The 21,546-nt window shown below is 41.5% G+C and overlaps 1 long non-coding RNA gene across 2 annotated transcripts in view; it reads left to right on the top strand.

Moving 5' to 3' along the window:
• Positions 1–19,853, top strand: part of LOC127179848 (uncharacterized) — a 53,004-nt gene extending 33,151 nt beyond the window's left edge. Inside the window, exon 3 of one of the 2 annotated variants that reach the window (XR_007829563.1) lies at positions 18,166–19,853. This is a non-coding gene — a long non-coding RNA (uncharacterized LOC127179848). Of the gene's footprint in view, positions 1–11,615; positions 11,907–18,165 lie in introns of those variants that run through there. The other variant, XR_007829564.1, reaches the window with a different exon arrangement.
• The last annotated feature ends 1,693 nt before the right edge of the window (positions 19,854–21,546 follow it).

Genomic DNA, 21,546 nt, shown 5'->3' with positions numbered 1-21,546 from the left:
TAAGTGTACCCTTTAAGCCCACATTAAGTCAAATTAAAAAAAGAAAAAAATACATATTTTATGCTAGTCATTATTTTAACCAATCCAGTGATTTGTTCATTCCCTGACATTTTTTTTTTTATTGCATACCAATCACATTTGGCAATGTTGAGTTAGCCCCACGTCTCAGGATACCTCAAGCAAAGACACCCAAAAACTTCAAAAGCCCTTCAGAAATTTCTTTGTTAAGTACATTGATATTGATATCTCATATAATAGATAAATGTATTGTTTTTTCAAAAAACAGTTTTTCTTCAAAAGCTAATCTCGAGGTCAAACCATTAGCCTTACTGGAAGATAGATTCCAGATGACAATGAATTAAGCATGTGAACTACAAACACTAAATGTTTTCTGATTCATTTTACATTCATTTACAAATAAATACATCATAAATGGTTTGCAGAGCAGATTATTTTATATATTTTATTTTATTAATACATACATTAACTTTTTTAAAGATGGGCATCAATGGTACAGCGCCACAAAAACGTCAGGTCTGGGCTTGAGCAACCTTTCATTTCCCTCTGGATGTAAGGGTAGTTTTGTCACATCCTGTTGCATCCCTGGCTTGCAGTGACTACGGGTTTACAGTTGTATTTGTCAGTGAATAAATAAAATGAAAATGAATGCACATTATTTTTGGAAAAGTATTATTGTGGTGTAAACTCAAAGGGCAATGCTTTACTGATTGCCTCCAAACAGCAACTGTGTTTCTTGTGAATGCTTCAGGCAGAACTCAGTGAACAAAGAAACCATTGTAGGGAACAACAGCTCCCATAGTTCGGACAGTATGCCTAGTACTCAAAATGTGTACTCAGGTCGTTTTCCTCCTCTGATTTGCCCCTTGAACCCTCTCAAGGCTCTTTTACTCACCAAACACTGAACTCCCCCTTTCACCCCATTATCAACATCCCTGGCTTTACATGTCTCCGGGACCCTCCAGTGCTAATGACTCCTGCGGCACATTATTGATGGATGTGTATTTCTAAACAAGACAGATGAGCGCTAGCGGAGCTTCATACCCGGACGGCTTCATTCAACACCCCGTCCAGCGGGCATAAAGGAGTGACAGCCGCAGCCTCAGGCGCAGGTGAGCTCAACTTCTCAAATCGCTCAGACACATTACACAGCATGCGAGGAACTGTACGGGCCTGCGCACGGTGCATTCCCACATGTCTGGCCCGGATCCAGACCCCCTTCCAAAATATTTGCCCTCAACTTCGCCTGGTTTATTTACTCTGGAGGAATATTTTCCCTGAACAACTCACAAGCTTAGCGTTTGGCAAATACACTGAGCGCATGAAATATGGGCACAAGGCTCAGGCCAAACGAGATGCATGTATAGGCGATGAACTCATGTAAGACCACAGAGAGCTTGGGCATTTTTGGAGCAGATATTCTGATCGCTCAAACGTGTCAGAGAGGAATCCTGCACTCCCTCGCATGTGCTGTGCGGCAGGGGCTGCAGCGGTGGAAGTGCTCTGGGAAGATAAATCCATCAAACTGCGCATGAGGTCATCAATCCGACGTTTCCGCTCACTTTGATGAGTGGAGACGGGCTTAGCCAAACACGGGCTCTCCTGGAGCACTGGGGGGCTGAGTGGACATGGGGCCGCACTTGGGCTGGTGCCACGGGAGAGACGGGCATATTAGAGGAGCACAGAGGGCTTTTGTCTGTCACGGCACAGCGGGCTTGCTTGGGTTTCCTAGCTTACATTTTATGAGCCGTCTGAGGCCGCCGTTATGTGTGACTTAGAATGGAAAGTGAGCGTTTCACGTTATGACAAGAAACTTTGGTGCCGTTTTAATCTGTGCATTATGTCTTGCTTGCTAGTAAGAATATGCACTGAAATGTCATGAAAACATCTTAATCATTTTGCATTTTGCTTAGGGTTTGTTCTTTTGTCTTTTCACAATTTTCATCCAGTACCTTCACTCCACTCCCCCCCTTATATATATATTGTATTGTTTGAAGCAAAACTTAACTTGTTCAGTTCTTCAGAAAAGAAGATTTTTTTGAGATTTTGCAATTGTTTTTTTTCTACATGGAACCAAAGACTAAAACCCAAAGCTTTATCATTATTCCACTGCTGCTTTGCATGCACTGCTATTTCCTTCAGGAACTGCAAATGTAGTAGTGTGAAGTTGTACAGTGTTTGTTTGTCTCTCAGTATTGTCTTGTGTTCGCTTCCAAAGGCTTCCAGATAAACCCTGTATTCGTGTTGACACAATATCCAGAGCATCCGTGTATCCCAGCTGCATGCAGTCAAGGGAGAATATTTCCTTCTTTGCTTTTCCAGCAACTTTGTGCTACGACTGAAAGGTCAGTCAAAGCACCTGCGTTCATGCCGTGGCTGGACATCACGTGATCAGACACGTATCCGGGCGTCTCGGGTCATCCTTAACCAGTCAACACCTTCATATGACCTCCCATTAACCCACACCACAGGAGATCCATTTCCACACAAGCCTGAAAGTTCAACACGAGGAAGGCAACAAATTGTGCAACAGCGTTTTAAAGATTATGTGTTGTGAGAAGGAAAAACTGAGGAATGATTTGCGAGGATGGTGATGTTAATGATGCCACCAGGCGGAGAGAGCGTTACCATATGTTGGGTCACGTGTGTATCTGGTAAATATTATTATGAGGCAATGCTTCGCATCCTCGCTAAGGAACATAATGTGGAACAGAAGGCCAGTGGTTCAGTCATTGTCCACGGAATTAACCCCAATCAGCTCGAAGAGCATCCTGACTTTGGGAGGAGTGACGGTAGTGGTGGAGAGCACAGCAAAGCGAAGAGCAATGGAGAAAGAGAATTCTTGAGCATCTTCAGTGATTGAGATTGATTGGATCATCTCAGAAATGTCTGGAGACAGAATCCTAAATGCTTTAGGAATCATTTTCTTGCTTATTTCTAAAATAAATGAGCTTGCTTTGCCCCTTTACCAGAACCTGTAGTCTATCATCAGCTCTCTGTCAATAATGCACTGCCAGTTGCAGCAGTATCAGATTGTAGTTGTTAAGACTACATCTGAACAGTCAAGATTGCTTTTTGCCGATGTCTTATCGAAATTACCGTGTCAGGAAGTATGTGGCTCGACTTGATTCTCTCCACAGTAAATATTCAAGTGTTGAACCCTTCAAATGTGCATGGAGCATGTTATTAATCAGAAGCCCGAGGCTCCCGTGTCTCTCAAACAGCACGTCTGTTCGATCTCTGCGGTTTTCGTTCCCCAAACGTCAGTGCCGATGACAGGTAGACAGTCCTGAGAAGTCAAAGTGCCGCTGTCAGTTTTTTGATGAATATGCCCCGTTCAGTTTTAGCAGCATGCATATTCATCAGGCTGCTAGGCCACCGGGTGATTTCATTCCTAATTGTGTCCTCCTCTCAAGCCCTCCGAAGACCCCCATGGCATCATGGGACAGATGAGGGGATGTCAAAGTGGATGCCAGTGCTTGTCAGGGCTTCTCTTGTGGCTCAAACGGCACAACTTTATCCCAGCACCCTGAGGGAAATTCCGAGCCGGATCCCGTTAGCGTCGCGCCTCCATTGCGGTCTTCATTGAACCTCAGGCCTTTGTAGAGTTTCTGACTCTACGAGCTCGTACCTGTGTCACTTCGTCCCACATCAAGTAGAGCCAGCTTTCGCTTGATAACTTTCCTCGCTGTAGTTTTACCTCTGCTGACTCCGTAGATGAGCATCAGCAGCTCTCGCCTTGTTATCCTCATCCCCTTATCAACAATAACAGCGTTTTATGAGGTGGCCATTCATCTTTTCCCATTTGCCCTCATGCGAGAGGCCACGCTTGAGCACGCATCAGCGCTGACACCCCAGTATCCGCTCTTTGCCCAGTGGGGTGTGAAAGAGCAGGGGCGACCTCACTTCCTGTGGCAGAACACATACACTTCCTCTCAACCCGAGCGGAAAAACTTATGAGGATCAGTATGAAATTCTGTTTCCTGCCGTCTGTAATGACTCTCATAATTTGCCTCTTTTGCACCATTGCTGTTTTATTTTTAGCCAGCGGGTCATCTGATTCTTATACGCTCCCCTATACAGATACAGTACATGAATGTGTCATTTCTCTACCGAGGCATCTCAGTGTCATATTTCATGTTCTCAGGTCAGGTATATTGCAGAAATAAAGCCAGAACCAAACCTGTTCTGTGCACTGGGTCACCTGATATCCAGAGTCTCCTTCTGTTGCACTGTGACCGTCCAGTGTCATCCATCCACTTCTCCAACTCAACCTGAGATTAACCACAGCACTCTGGTATGGGATTGTTTAACATAAGATAAGATTCTACACGGCCTTCTTCTTCCACATCTTCATCTTTCTTTAGCAGCACTGCAGCCTCCCAGAGGGAAGTGTCTGTTGCTCAGAACATCCTCTTCCATAGCTTGGGAGACATACGGTGAAAGTATAGACCAAGTGGAAGGCAGCTCAGATGATTTGATCAATGAGATGTTCACGACTACTCATTTTTACTAGTCGACTAAACAGGGGGTTATTACTTACTGTATGTGAAGGCCTCCTCATATTAGCATCTGATGGCCTGCTGTGCAGGTGAGAAACGACAGCTCTCAAGGCCTCTGGCCAACATGTTTGTTTGTTTTAGGGGTCCCAGAGTGTAATGCGAACTGAGCTCACAAGTCAGTTATGACGCTCTCTACTGCAGAACATGATACATTCCAGTTTAACTTTTCACATTTTTTGAAAATATATGCTGCATTTGGCCATTACAGCATAACATTCAATAAACTTGACACACAATTAAATATAGTTGCAGCTTAGGAATTTTTCTTTCTTTATCTAGGAAACTGTGTATTAAGACTTAATGCCAGTTGGTCAGACTAGTTCTTAAGACACAGTCTTGACGTTGTGACTGAGTTTATGCAACTGGTCCGTGGAAAATAAGCCAAAAGTATCTGTATGATCTCCATGTTTATCGAATTAAGAGGTCTTGTTTGTGATTTTTCTTTCCTGTAGGCTGAATGACACCCTTCCTAAATCTTTTCCTCTGCCTTGAACATTTTGTGAAATGCATGTGACCTGCAGTCTGAGGTTAACTAATAATGCAGATATTTGAGAAACGTGCTTCCCGAAATGCATTGTATTGAAAAATGTGTTTCCTGGTTTACGTGAGTTTCACATCACCTCCCGATCCAGTGCCATTCACTTCTTTTAAAAATAAAGAGCGTCTGGTATCGGCTCGAAGCATCACATGACACACGAGATTGAGGATCCACCTGCAGTGGCTCAAATGAGCAGAAAGTCAGAAGCGAGGCGGCCGGGGTCGCGGCGGTCGGTTCGAGGGCACATCCTCTGCAGCTGGAGTCTTCGGCGTGGCTCGCGCTCAAGGACTTCTCCCAGGACCGTGTCACGAGAGGAAGGACTCAAACAGCTAACGGTGAAATTGTTTGTGAAATCGCTTACTACGGTTGGGCTCAGCTGTGGCATTCTTCAAACATCTGAGGGCTTTGAATTAGGTTGATTTGGCCATAAGACAGATCTCGAGTGAGTAATCCTCGCTTTGGCATATGATGCCAAAACAAGGGTTTGTTTGCTGCCAGATTTGCACCTTAGACCGGTGCTTTGATAATCATCTGTCAGAGCCAAGAGGGGTTGACAGACACCTCGCACGGAATGTTGCATGAAACTATTTCACAGTTCTGTGTCAAAGTTGAGCTACTTCAACCAAATCCTCGCTAATCTTAGCCGCCAGTCAGCTTTACCTGACAGACGGGAACTCTTCGACGAGCGACGCGTTGACGTGTTTTCCTCCGCCAGCATGCTCGAGACATTTATTTGTGTTGGTCTTTGTTCACATGGATGTGCAGCGCTGAAAGGATTTTGATTGCCTGCGAAAATATTTAGAGCACAGCAAATATTTATGACATCGTTCATGGTGCGGAAACAATACGTATATTTGAGAACATTCTCAGGTAATCAGGCGTTACAAAACAAACGGGTGCGCGGAAAGAAAGAAACTCTGGCTGCTGGACGAGATGATCTCAAAGGAAATCTGTCCTTATTTTGGGCCGCGTCGATGCGTCAGAGCAGCGTCCTAATGTTATAACAATGGACGTTAAACATGGACTCGTGTATCGAGCCTAGGATGACCAGTCTGAACTCTGTGTTTGTCCACCAGCGCATTCAAAAGGCATTGTGGGAAAAACACTAGATACTCTTTGTCAGCACTTAAGGTCTATATGGCTGCGCCTCAGGATATCCCTTTCCTGACAGGAAGTATCGTGTCCCTATCTGCTGTTTTAATGGCACAGATAGCTCTTGGTGTGTGGTGGGTGTTGTGAGGACACATCCACACATGACCTGCATCAACCAATCAACTCTCTCTGAATCATTTCACAACTACACTGTTAATACTTTTGGTGGTCAACAGGGCATTGCTGTGTGGATGGTCATTACCATGCGTTGTAGTTGCTGTTAAATGTAACTAAAGGTTGCTAGGGTGTTTTGGGTGGTTTCTAGGGCATTGCTAAGGTATTGTGGGTGATTTACAGTTTAATGTTATACATGTTGCCAAGGTGTTCTGATAGTATTGCAGCTTCTAGGGTAGTTTGGTGCTCACTAGGGTAATTTGTCTGCTACAGTGTTCTGGATTATAATTTGTTTTATTTATTTAGAAATTTGCTGTGGTGTTCTGAGTGGTTGCTAGGGTGTTTTAGGAATTACAGTTAAGGTTTTATTAGATGGTTTCTGGGGTGGTTCCAAAGACATTGGTAGGTGGTTGCTAGGATGTTTATGGTAGTTGCTAAGGTGTTATGGGTGATTAATACAATATTCTAAATGGTTGCTAGGGTGTTCTTTTTTTTGTTTGTTTGTTTGTTTGTTTTTTACAGTACTTGATAATTGCTAGTAGGGATGGGCGATATGGGCAAAAAAGTATCACAATATTTTTTTTCATATCAGTCATTGTCTATAATTATCACAGTAAATGTCAAATCTTTATTTCTTTCAAGTTTAAAGATTTTTGCTCCAAAGTGAAACCAGACCATTCATTTTCCTTAACAAAATAAATCTCTAAATAGAAAAATGTACTTCTGCATGTTCTAATGAGTTATATTGTTTCAAATCAAGAAACAGGTTTGAGTTGTCTGATAATGATAATGATATTAATAATAATATCACTTTTTTGTCTCTTAGAAATGCCCATTTGATATTAGCTTGAGAATGCAGAGGTAAATTTTTGTTCATTATCAATCAGTAACATTTTATATGGTTACATTTATTCTGACCCAGTTTTCATTTTATTTTATTTTATTTTTTTTTTTTTTTTTAATTAAAGCATTGGTCTACTATACTAGCAAGCACACATTTTAAATCGTGATAAACAGTTAAAACCACACATAATGGTACCTCAATACCATGGTAAAAATATAACTACATGGTTTTATAGGCATGAAAAACGCATGCACACATGCTATAGCTTAAGCACAAATACACACGTACTATAATTATATACCATTAGTCCTGTAATAAAATTCAATGTAAATATCCCACATTGCTGCCACAATACCATGGTGCAGTGAGTGTTACTACAGTAAATCCATGGTAAATGATGGCGATGTGTAGACTGAAAAGCCTTCTGACTCTGTCTCGTTGCACACAGCTTTAAACTAGTTTGAATCACAGAGTCATTTGTGTTCATCGCTGAATTCTGTTTCACACTGGATCTCACAGCGCTGTTTAGTGCTCGCGTGATGGAGCCAATGACACATATGGCGTCTTTTGTGTGCTCAAGTTCGTTATTTCAAATGTAGGCGCTCAGCAGCTGTGCTCATAACGGAAGCAGTGCGCATGCAGACTTTGGTCCAAGCGGATAAACGGTCCGTGTGGCGTGATTCAAATGAGTCGCACTGTTTCGTTCCCCTTTTGGAACATAAAAATTATATAGAACATTTATTGAACTCTTCATATCGTTTTATTGAGGAAAATTATACTTAATTATTGCCCAGCCCTAGTTGCTAGGGTATTTTGGTTGGTTCCTGGGACATTGCTAAGGTGTTGTGGGGTGTCTTTGGGGTTGCCAAAGAGGTTGGATGATTTGGGTTCGTAAGTTGTTGCTAGCGTGTTCTAGGTGGTTGTTTAAGTGTTTTGTGTTGTTGCTAGGGTTTTTCTAGATTGTTGCTAGCGTGTTCTTTGTTGGACACTATTTAATGGATGTTAGGGTGTTCTGTTTGGTTCCTGAGGCATTGCTAAGGTGTTGTGAGTGGTTGCCAGGGCATCACTCTGTTTGTTGCTGAAGATTTTGGACATGCTGGATGATGCCAAGTCAAAATTTTGGTGGTTGGTGGGTTTTCCTAGGTGTGTTTTTTAAGTGTTGTTTGTGGTTGCTAGGATTTGTAGTTGATTTATGGGACCCATGTTCCGAATGGTTGCTTATGTTTTTGTTTTTAGGACATTACAAGATGGTTGCTAGGGTGTTCTGGTTGTTTTCGGGAGCTTTGCTAGAGTGTTGTGCGTGGTTGCTAGGACATTGCTATACAGGTTGCCAAAGAGTTTTGATGATTTGGATGGTTGTTGGGGTGTTCCTAAATTGTTGCTAGCATCTTCTAGGTGTTTTTTTTAAGTGTTGTGGGTGGTTACTAGGGTTTTGTATGTTTTTAGGACATTGGTAGGGTGCTAGTTTTTTTTTTTTTTTTTTTTTTTTCTTGGACACCATTTGATGATAGGGTGTTCTGTTTGGTTCCTGGGGCATTGCTAAGGTGTTGTGAGTGGTGCCAGGACATTGTTTGTTGCTTAAGATTTTGGATGTTTTGGACATTGCCAAGGTAAAAGGTGGGTGGTTGTTGGGGGTTCCTAGATGGTTCCTAGGGTGCTGTAGGTGGTTGTTTTTCAGCAGTTGTTTTTTTCTTTGTGTTTTTAGGACATTACAAGTGGTTGCTTGAGTGTTCTGGTTGTTTCCGGGAGTGTGTTTGTATGTTGCTAAGGTATTCACATTGACATGCCTGTGGGAGGGTGTTCTTGGTGGTTGGCAGGGCATTCTAGACTGATTCTAGTTGTTCCTGGGGAACTGCTTTATTGTTGTGGCTGGTTGTCAGGGCATCACTATGCGCAATGCCAGTAAGTTGTAATATTACAAAAGTTAAATTTGGGTTGTTGTTGGGGCGTTTGTAGGTGATTGCTAGGATGTTCTGAGTAGTTGTTTAGGTGGTAGTGGTTAAGCCTATTGCTAGGGTTTTTTGTGTGTTTTCAGGGCATTACTAGATGGTTTCTGTGGTGATCTGATTGTCCTGGGGAATGCTTTGCAGAGTCTGTCATAGGGTGTTCTTGGTGGTTGTTGCAAGTTTTTAGGTGGTTGTTAGAGTGCTCTGTTTTGTTTTTTTTTCTTGTTTTTTAGCATGCTGCCATGCTTCTTGACATGACAAACACCATTAACACTAACATTTTTTCAACTGAAACTGCAAAGCTGAATTTCCAGAATTGAGCTTCGTGTCTCCCAGGAGTTTCTCAGCTGGAGCTGAATGAGACGTCACTTTCGGAGCAGGGGCCAAAGGAGACCCAGCAGACCTGCCTGTTGCCCCTCTCTCCATCTGCCGTTCGCCCCCGGCGTTCCGGATCAATACCAGGTCCATTTGCCACATCCCATCCGAAAGCCCTCGTGGAGCAGATGCTAATGATGTGATGATAACTCAACAGTGAGATTTTAAGACAATCGATACACTGCTGTGCATTATGACTTTAATCCACACAACACCACCTTCCAGCTTCATGCTGCGTCATCCCGTCCACATCTTTGTAGCGTTTCCTCTTTTTAACAGATTATGAATTACAACTGTACCGCTGAGGTCTCTGGCTGTCCTTTATCATACACTTTTCTCCTTTTTTCCAGCCGCTCATAATGCATGTCTTGCGGTTTGCCCTTGGATGATGCAGGACGCCATGACATCATTCCACTAATAGCTTCCCTGGAATTGAGTTGATTCACCATAGGGAGGTTTTAGCCTGGGTTTCCACCGTTATGAGCTGTTGCAACAAACACCACTTAAGCCCAGACTTGTGCTTCCTAAACAAGTATTTAATGCCCTCATTAAAGATATATGAAGCTGGTAATCAATAAGACCTCTGGATTACAGCCTCATCTTCCCTACAAAGGTGCAAATGGCTACATGATGTTTAACATTACGGATTTCGTGCCAGGTTTGTAGACTGAACAGAGACAACCAAGTGAGCCTTCATCAGTTACTCCAGACATAAGCTTTAATAGTTTCATGAGATCTTTTGGGAGATCTAATAAGGTGGAGGGGACAAAAAGATCTGTCTTACAGTCACTTTTACGCTTGGTTATGATGCTAATAAGAACTCATCCCATTTTTTGGTTCACATTTATATTCCACAGTGAAATGCAGAACTGGAATTACATGAATGCCTGTAAAAGTTTTACAGTAATTCAGTTTTGTTCACCAAACACAGCCCAGAAGCCCACCCTGAGGCTTTTGTAGCTGGTAAGTGCTTTATGTTGTTATTAAATATCTTTTAGAAATCCATTTTTATCTCTGAAGATGAGCAGTGAATCACTATTAAAGAGTCCATCAAGCTGTAGGGCGGCGCGGGACGGTTCCCTGTAAACAGTCGGCTCACGCTTCTGAATAATACAGGCCTTTTTATGTGTTTCACGCTGACTTCACTATCTGCTCCTTAATTCTGAGCTCAAGACAGAACACAATACTGCAGTCATGCTGTATCTGAAGAGTGCTACGGGAGGTGAAGGCTTGGTCCTCTGGAAAATGGTCAGTTTCTGTGTTTAACACCATCAAGGTCAGTCAGAATTGTCAAGAAAATATTCAAATGCTGGGCAGAAAATGCTGGGTTACAGTGTTTTTTTTAGCATCACTGAGATACCGTTACAGTTGTATTAATATTTTAAATGATTTTCTGTTTTCATTTAAATTTGAGTTAAAGTTTTAATAATTTAGTTGTGTTCTTTGTCATTTTTATTAGTTTACTTTTCATGTCAGTTTTAATTATTTTATTACATCAGCTAAATGAAAATGAGAAAAGTTTCATTGTTTTGTTTTTAAATATTTTATTTCAAGTAGGGCTGGGCGATATGCCAATATATCATACCATATCAGTATTTATTGTGATTGTGTATTTACCATTAATGGGGAAAGAAATGCTTTGCACATGTTTGTCAGGCCTTCAGAATGAATGCAAAAAGAACTATTTTGTTCACAATTAAACTAAATTCTGTTTTACGGATTTTTCCTGAATTCTGTGTTTCATGATTTTATACAGATTTATCATCAAGAATGATGTCTCACAAAGGAATTAATATAACTTTAACAACTGAATCATTCCTTTAAAAAGTAATCTAATGAAAATGTAACAATTCCTTTGCAACGAAACATTTGTTAAAACATGGATGAAAAATATGATATTCTTTAATAAAAATATATTATTTTTAACTTTGAGAAGCACAAATCAGTATACGATAATAATATGTTTCTCCAGTACTAAATTTAAATATGATATCAATATGATATTTGAAGTAACAAAAGTTATTTTGCACAACCCTGATCAAACTCGCCTGTTTGCAACTGTCTAGGGATCCCGAAGACCTTGATCAGCTTGTTCGGGAGCGTTTGAGCAGAAGTTAAACTCTGCAGGAGTTCAGAGTTGAGAAAGCCCGGTTTAGGAGCCTCATCATCACCGAACGGCGGCGCTGAGCGTCACAGGTGCCGCTGGAGCTCACGGCTTTATCTGCGAGGCCAGCGGATGAGTGATTGTAGTGCGATGCCGCATGTGCTCAGCTCGAGGTCAGGACCGCGCGTCTGCCGCTGCTCCAGAGGCCCCGGCTGATTACCGTACTGGGACCCGGACGCATAGCGTTTTCATTAGGGAGAGGTCCAAGATCATACAGGAAAGTTCCGGACCATTAATACATTTGAAACGGCAAATGAGGGGTGGGGGGAGAGCCACGGGTTATTTTGAAAGAGGAGAACCCTGAGGAACGGCCATGAGAGTCTCAGTGAATAAATACCCAAATCATCTTAACCCAATTTTTTTTCTGCTCCAGGATCTGCAGCCAATTTTCCTACAATTTACCGTAAATTGTTTGTGAAATCCTCGTCGGTCCTACCAGCGGAGGAAACGTGGAGCTGGAGAGGACAATATTACAGCACTCATGTGCACGTGTCAGACTGAACCCGGATAAACAAACAAACACACAAACCAACAACAAACACACAAATAAACACATGATGTGTTACAGATGTGCTCTTCGTGTGTGTGTGTGTGTGTTCCCAACAAGCTCGGCCACTTGACATGAAAAAAACAAAAAAAATCCTCAGGTCAGTTTCACAACTTGTTAATATTTCATCTTGCATAGTTGTATAATGACTTCTATTGATTTCTCATTTCTTATTTATGGCGTCTGGTGCCACAGTAAAATGCTAATCAGATCCTCGCCTCCAAGTTTTGGTATTTCTGTTACAGTAAAGTGAATGTTCACAGATGTGCCTCAGATGGTAGCATTATGCAGATATTTATGTAGTCAGGTAAAATCTGAGAGTAAAACTCCTGATGTCTTTTTTAATCTGTATGAATCTGTGTGAGGGGAAAGAAATCAGATCAGTTCAGAAGTTCTGAAGCATAATCTGGTCAGCGACTCATAACGTTTGCGAGGTGCGCGTGTGATTTGATCTGCCGTGAAAGAGACGCTCGAGCGTTTTCACGAGCAGTCGTTTCTTTTCTGTTTTTTTGTTTACACTTTCATTATATCTCTACCGCATTATCTGATGCCCCGTCCCGTTTTCAATCTCTCTGCTCCATTTTAATGTGACTGCTTGCACTGCATGTGTGTGTGTGTGTGTGTGTGTGTGTTGGGCTCACAGAGGTTGCATTACCACGAATGAAGCAAGAGAAAATGAAATTCACTCCATGCCGCTCACGTGGCTTTAATTTATCACATATGACTTGTGCTAAAAAAGCATTTAATGTAATCTGATCACTAGATTCAATGCAGGATTTATGAGCTATATGATACAAGCCAGAGAGACGAGACAATAGACGGTGACCAAATCTTAACTTCAGCAATGATGCTTTACATGATAAGACTCTGTTTCAAAACTAGATGTCTTCACTAGCTTGTTTTCAGAGAATATAATTTGAATGAAGTTTTAAACATAAATACAACAAAGCTATATGAGGTTTATTGTTTATCTAAATTATTAAAGCAATGTTTTTTTTACTAGAAAACAAGACATGGATTTTGATTAAGTGCATAAACAAGGTATAATTGTAGTCCTGCACAAACGTCATCAATGAAATATTTTCTGAAACGTGACTTTCCCTCTCTTTCTCAGATGTTTTTCTGCACTCTCGGAGGGATGTGTGTTTTATTGATATCTCAGTTGTAAATATAATTTCCCTATGCGTCTCCTCGGAGAACAAATCAGTTTATGCGAGCTGAATATTGCTTGTTTTTCCTGATCCATTATCATCAGCGCGAGTCCTGCGGGGCGTTCGTTTAACACATTAAACAGTCTTACAGGCATTTGAAGGCAAGTGGAATAAAGCCTCATATTTTAGTGCTGACGGCCACGAAAAACCAATGACAGATTATTCCACGTCATTGCTTTACATGCCTTATGGCACCAGATGAAAAGGGCTTATTCACTTAATTCAGACAGAATTTCCATATTATTTCGATGTCTGTGCGCCGATGCAAACGCCGGGGATGAATTTACACGGCGCGTCGGACCGTAGTCCACAATTACTCTTGTGTAGCTCTGTCTGCGCCTCTGATTCTGTTTCTTATATCTGTGGCTTTTCTCAACTCCAGCTGTACTGAGTGCGAGCCAGAGAACGCTTGCACTGTTTAGTATCGGTTTAGAGAAAAGAAAGACTTGTTAAACATTGGTTCAAGCAGCTGAATCTTCTCTCTTATGTAATCTGAGTGTGCTTCATTTCTCTCAGGAGCGTGTGCTCTTCTTCTCACTGCTTTTCCTTTTACTCTCTTTGTGTCCCCGGAGCAAAACAGCCAATTGTTCATAAACTTCCATGGAGTTGAAACCGTAACTGGGTTGAAAGCGTCTGTGGAAGAGTTGCGAGGTCTGGCTTCATTCTGCAGTAACTCTGAGATCTCTGGGTAAGAGACTGCCATGTCTTTCCCCTTCATCCACGAGCTATTAGTGCTCTCAACTGGCAAGCGCTCATCACGCTTGGAAAAGAGCTTGTAAAGTTTCTCCAAATTGTGGCAACAGAGCTTGTTTTGTTGGCTCTCAGAGCCTCGCAGATGTTCTGGGTTGCAGACGGCATTCGCGTCCTCCTTCATCACCAGCTTCTTTCTGCTCTCTTCACAAACTGAAGGATAAAAAGCCATTTTAGCTCACAGGCCCTGATAGCACTGGAAAGGCTTGCTGTCATTTGTGGGAAAAGGCTATTAGTTGTAATTAGCGACTGAGAAGAACAAATCTCAAAGCTTCTGGTTCGAGATTTTACGAGCACAAAGAGAGCTGGAGTGTGCGTCAATATGCATGAATGAATTTGTTGTTTGGAGGGTGTTTATTGTTTGTGAATTAAACCACACCGGCCTCACGCTCATTAAAAGAACTGAAGCCTTGAAGACTAGATTGAGCGATAAACCCTTAACCAAACCAGCTGTTTACTGAGAAGAAAAAAAGAAAGCACGTTCTTACACGGATTTCTGAGCTGCTTAGTATACAAGCATCTGATAGACAGATGGACAGAAGGATGGATGATGGATAGACGTCCATTTGTCTATTGATCTTTTTAGTCGGCTGGATCTCCAGCTTTGTCCTCTGAGCTCCTGACGTCTGGTTATGTCTGAACGTGTGTTTTGATGACATCACAGGCGTGCGTGACAGGTGAAGCCCACATCAAGAGCGCGGCGTCTCGCGCGAGTCTAATGACCCCGCGCGCGTCTGGGCTAATAATGCGCTTTATGTGCTTCAGGCCTCCGGCGATTCAGTGAGCGTGTGCTGTTGTTGGACACGGCCGAAACAAAGGCTGTTTTGTTTGAGGGGAAAAGGTTCAAATGAACCTCGGCCCTAAATTATTGACAGCGAGACATTCCCTGGAGCCGTGAGTAAATGAGCGCTGTCACTGTACACATGCTGTCGCCGCATTAAAGGAGGCCGCGTGGCCACGCGCGGGCTATAAAGAGCCGCCACTCACGCTCATGATGTTTTGAAGCAGGTCAGGACGCGTGTAGGGTAGTTAGTGACAGTGTGCGGTGAGTTAACCTCGGTGAAACCTCACCAGCAGTGGATCACCGCAAATCATCCATCTCTCTTTGGAGGTTCTTGAGTCTACAAATCTCAGTGGAGCTTTCATACGCATTGTAGTTTTTTCTTATGTTCTTAAAGGAATAGTTCACCCAAAAATGGACATTAGATGAAAATGGCCTCACTCTCAGGCCTACCAAGATTAGAATGAGTTTGTTTGTTCATCAGATTTGTAGAAATGTGCCATTTCATCAGCTGCTCAGCAATGGATCCTCTGCAGTGCAGTGAATGGGTGCCGTCAGAATGAGAGTCCTTACCAAAAAGAAGTATAAAATATACTTCAAGTTTATTTTATTAAGTATACTTAAGTAAAGTTCAAGTATATTTTTAAGTACTTCAGCATTTCAATACTCCTTGGGACCAATTTGGGCCACTTTCTAGTATATAAAAGTATACTTTAAGGTATTCTTTAAGTATAACAGAAGTAAACTACCAGAGTACTAGTGTACATCTATGTTTTTAGTTTGTAGTCTTCATGGGTCGACATTTTATTCCATAACGTTAAACAGTTTTACATATCTATGGTTTTGATGCTGTTTTATGTCTGACGAATATGTTAGATTACATGTGGAAGCGTTGCGGTTTCTTCTTCGCTTGTGTTTTGGAAATTCTGTACAGAAGATGTGAAATAGTGCCCCTAGCGGATAACAATGAAAACAAGTATTTCTCAAATATACTTAGACTTTTTCTAAGTATAAATCAAGTATACTAAAATGTCATTTTAAGTATATTTCTGAGAAGTATATAAGTATACTGAATGTACACTTTCCTATTTTTAGTTTAAAAGAAGTATACTAATAGCACACTTGAATAAACTTCTTTTCCGTAAGGGAATCCACAAGTAATCCACACCAGTCCATATAACGCTTCCTCCAGTGATAAAGTGGTCTGGTCTGAATCAGGAGAGAAATCTGCACAGATCAAGCACCATTTACAAACCAAGACAGCTCTAAACAAATATGTGGCTGGATTTTGGTGTGAGAGACAAGAGCAGATGGACTTTTCACTGAAGAAATCATTATTATAGACTATGGATTTGTATTTTAGTTAAACATGTCTTCATAATAGATTTGTTCCAGCTTTTGTCTTCACAGAATGTTAATTGAGAATGTTAGCTGTGGATTATAGTGATGTTTAGACTCTCATTCTGACGGCACCCATTCACTGCAGAGGATCCATTGGTGAGACAGTGACGGAATGACCCATTTCTACAAATCTGATGAACAAACAAACTCATCTGAGAGTGAGCACGTTTTAGGTGAATTACTGTATCTTTTAATGAGAGACCATATTCACTGAGTAGCTTGACAAGCACGAACCTGCAGCTTTACTAGATTAAGCAGTAAGATTCTGTAGAGCCGTCCTGTAGGAGCATTAAAGTGGTAGTTCTGGTTCAGATCTAGTCCAGTTTAAATCAATTCAGAACTTCATAGAGATTATACAGATAATTAAAGACAGTATAGTTCTGGAAAGGTTATGTGTTGTGTTTGCTTCCTGTAGATCAAACAGTAAAGCAAGTGTAAAGCGAAATCATAGGTTTGATTCCAATGTTGAGCATGAAGTGTTTAAAATAATGTTTACTTTGAATGTAGTATAACTTGTTTTGATTAAATGCATCCAAATGCACAAATGTAAATGAAAATCTAGACACTGTGAGCAGATCTAGATGTGTTTTTGTTCTGTGTGTGTTTGAGCAAACGAGTATTTTATGCCCTCTACACTGTACGATGTAAGTTTTACTGTATACAGACGTAACAGTGCAGGCTTCCCAGAATGCACCACACCCCATCCGACAGCATGGTCAAGTAATTAGTTGCGGTTCACTGAGGGCTTTGCATAAAACATTTATCTGAATGCCAAGAAGTTGCTGTTAGTTTGGCATGTAAATGAACTGAGAGATTTCATTTGATGTGAATGCGAGTTTAAGTGCAGTGAAAGCTTGACCCGTGTGATCCGCGCTCAGCGGGTCACGCTTTGTGCAGTGACGTCTGTGATGATCCACTGAGAGGAACGGATCATACCGGACTCACTGTGAGGCTGAATAAGTTCAAGCGTAATGAGTGTGTGCTGGAGAGAGATGAGCACATTTGAGTTTTCCTCCTCACGCCACATATGAGCAATAACGCAGGTCAACCTGCAGCCATACAGTTATCAACATCCTCAGAAAACACTGACAATCGTGCTAGAACATTTCTGGATTTTATTTGAAAATGTTACTGCTGTTATATCGAAAGGGTTTTGAGGTTGATTTTTATGAGGTTTAAGATCAGTGCCAGCTCATATACATCATTACACCCTACCACATTACTTACAATCCAAAAGAAATATGATATCACTCACTTGAACACTAAAGCATTATGTGGAAATGCCACAGCTTAACAGGGCTGAACAGGACAGACACAAACTGCACTTAAATACCGCTGTTTCATGGAAATTAGCAAATATCTTATATCATTTCGATAATTATATCATTCTGATCATGTTAAAGCAGTGTTAATGTTGTCATTAATATACTTTTTGATAATATTTAATTTTATTGTTATATTTTATGTTTTTTATTATTTTATGTTTTTTTATTATTTGTACTTTTGAATTATTTTAGTACTTTAAGTTAAATAACATTTTTATAGTTATAGTTTACTGTAATAACCCTGAACCAAAGTACAGATTTACAACTCTGCGATGATTCGGAGGCTTTATTACATTTAATTTACTGTTCAAACACAAAAACCTGCTGTGAAGAGTTGTGCTGCCAGACATTTGCAAATGTTTTTTCTGTTTGCGTCTCTCAGTTGACTTTGTGTTTGTGTGTGCGTCTGAATGACACAAACGTGACGTGCGTTTCAGGACTGACCGGACGCGACATTTCAGCGCTGAAGAAGCAGATCAGAGGCAGGAGATGAAGGAAAGCGTGACAGAGGAACTCAGAGGATGCTGCTGGATCTCCCTTTGATAACGCCGCGCACGTTTCTTCTCCTCGCACTAATCGTGGCGCGGTCCATTAAGGGCCCCGGGTAGAGCGCACGAACCCCTGCTATTAAAGCCACAATTTGCAGTGTCAGCTCCTATGTGCCGAGCGTAAGTCAAACCCCCCCAGAACGCCTTCGGAGCATCTTTGAGCCACAATAACCATCATCAGTTAAAGCGGGCAGATCCATTACACGTGCTGCAGCCCTGCATTACTATAATATCATCAATTCCCAGAGTGCCGCGGCCCATTCCACAGCCTATCAATTATTAATAAGCCACCTCACGGCTAATGTTTGCCCTGAATTATTTAAATGTATCTTCATGTATCAATAAACATAAATGTTAAACAAAGACTTGTGATGAAGACACTGAATAAGGCAAGTTTATGGGATGTGGCTGGGAAGGGCCTCGGTGACTAATTGACACAATATGTCGTCGTAAAAGAATAAGAGCGGCGCTTCCAGAGAAAGGCCACGGAGAACTTATTTAGCCCGCCGAGGATACGAATGTCGGCCCGATGGCCATTTTTCTTGAAAGCCCACAATAAGTGGTTTTAATCAGTTTTGTGCCGCACGAAGCGATGTAAATTCACCGCCGGCTCTAACTGCACGGTGGCCCGTCGATCCCCCCGTACGGAGACGGGAAATGAAAGCGGCTGTGAGAGGCTGGACCTGTTGAGAGAGGTAATGAACGGCAGCTCTGTTCGCTCCGTCCCGAACGACAGGACTATCCCACGCCGGCGTTTGACGGATGGCCAAAAACATTGGAAAGTCACGCTCGCCCCGGTTCAAACACACTCCGGGCCGTTATGAATGACCCATGCTCAGGCCTGCGGGCTCTTATGAAGCTGTCGGGCGCTTCACTCACAGTCTGCTCCATTTCCAGGCAGGAATTAGGGAATTCCCTCATCTCAGAGACGGTCAAGGCCGGCAGACAGACAGACGGAGGAAATGATGGAGCGTCCCGTGACGCTGGAATGATGCTGGTAGTCGGAGTGCTGTGCATTGACAGAGTTATTTCTCAATACCAGCGGCACCCACAGACCTGTGACAGTAAAATCACTCCACGCGTTCCACTGCGCTTCAGCGCTAAACGACTTCTGCCAACTCGCTCACTTTCTCCTGATTTGTGAAAAAAAATCTGAATTTGGAAAAACTTGAGGCAACCAGTTTTAGAGCTTTTTCGAGGAAAAAAATAATGTTGTGTCGACTTGAAATGTAAAGCTAGACTATTATTATAATGACGTTATACATTATAGTCAGTGGGTAACACATTACACATAACACAAGTTATGTAATCAGATTACTTTTTTCAAGTAACTAGTAAAGTAACACAAAACTTTTTAATTTACAAGATAATAGTTAGTCTTTCAAATAAGTAACGCCAGTTGCTTTTTCCCATGTGTTGACTGACAGCTCTTGTGTTGCCATGTTGAGAGAAATCAGGAGTAAGTGCAGAGGTGTTGTGTGTTCTGAACTAAATGTCAACATGCATTTACTCATATCACTTGCACAAAAACAGATTTGGTATTCCTCAAAATGAATATAAACAGTGAAATAAAAACTCAGAAAATGATGCAAACCTGCAATAAATAAATATGTGAAGTAATACAAATAACCTTTTTTTTTTTTTTTGTGATTGCACAGAAACCTTTTCTTTGTGTCCAATTCTTTATGCGATCCAGAATGGCAGCACAGCTGAGGTTTGTTTTTAACTGTTTGAATTTACATTCCCTTCATTCTAAGCCTTTTTCATTTTAGTTCTGGTGTGAAAGGGCTTTTACATTTGCCAAAGTAGAACTTTTTATAATGAAACAAGCAAGCCCATCTCTTTTTAGGGAGTAGTTCAATATTGTAGTGCATTACTTTTAAAAGTAACTTTCCCCTGCACTGACTATAGTAATGATTTTAGTAATGTAGAACTGTCATTTCACCTGATTTGTGTAGAAAACTGGATTATGCAGGGTTACTTCTATACACCTTAAAGTTTCCAGTTTTTAATACAATAGTCAACATTTGAAGTGGATCAAAAAAGTTCATCAAGTTGTCCTAAGACAAGAATGGGTATTGTTTTGGTTTTAGGACAAATTTGATGAAAGGTTTTGATTCACTTCAATTGAGACTACTGTACTGTAAGAAATGTGAATTATATGAAACTATATACAAATCCCATGTTAGACCGACAGAATTCCCCAAATGTTGTCCTAACTAGTCAAACACAGTTTACTGAATGAAGAATTTCTGAATTTGTCACATGTTGTTCACCCATTTCACAGTAAAAAAAAAAAAAAAAATCCCTGTAAAATACCTTTTTTATTTTAAATCTATGAGAACATGAGTGCGTTCACACTGAGAACACTGGGACCCTGATTGTGATGGATCTTTCCTGTGAGTCTGACACTGATTGTGTTCTGTGTGTTAGTGGGATGATTGTAGCTGTGTGTTTGAGTCTGGATGATCAGTTGTTCTGATGTTTTCAGTGCTGATTTAAACACAGCGATCATGACATTCATTCATGTGAAATGTTACTAAACAAACTTAGTGAATGTAGCGGCGGTGAATGTTGCGAATGAGGGTCTTCTGTAGTCTCGTGTGGGCCGTCCTGCAGGTAAACGCTCCGAAACCCTCATGAACACACCTGCCAACGCGCTGAGAGAGTGATTTGAGGTTTGGAGTGTTTCACAGTTCATTAGGCTGCTGATGTCTCGTGAATGGGCTGCTGGGTGTTTGCCAGGTCACAGACAAACAAACCCCGCTCCAATTAGCCCCGTTTGTCGGGAGAGCGGTGAGGCTACGACGCGATTCAAACCCTGAGCGTTGACTTCACCTCCTTCAAACGGTTTTGTCAGTAATGCTGGCCTGACAATACATTAAGAAGGTTTCAGCAGAACAGGCCTTAGCTGGGAGCTCATCGCAGTGCTTTGATCAACTCAAGCTGCAGAGCGCAGCATCACCATATTTATTCACAGGACGGATTAGTCGACAACAAACAAACTGGACAGAATTCTCTTTCATGTGTTGGTATTGAAGTAGAAATGCTCTGGTAGTTGTGACCTGTCAGTAACTGAGACAGTGTTAATATTTCAGTGCTGGACTTAGATACACACCAACAACTGCTGTGGTCAATGAGCCTCACAGACACACATGGACTTATGCACATATAAGATTCTGAGGAACATCTCTGGACGTTTTGGGAAGTTTTCTCACTCTTACTGTACACTCAAATGAACTCTGGGTTAAGGAAGCTGTGCTGATTTGA

This window comes from Labeo rohita, chromosome 17 (assembly GCF_022985175.1).
Source record: "Labeo rohita strain BAU-BD-2019 chromosome 17, IGBB_LRoh.1.0, whole genome shotgun sequence".
NCBI lineage: Eukaryota > Metazoa > Chordata > Actinopteri > Cypriniformes > Cyprinidae > Labeo > Labeo rohita.
Note: the sequence above shows the minus strand (reverse complement) of the source record. Positions and strands in the feature narration are given on the sequence as shown.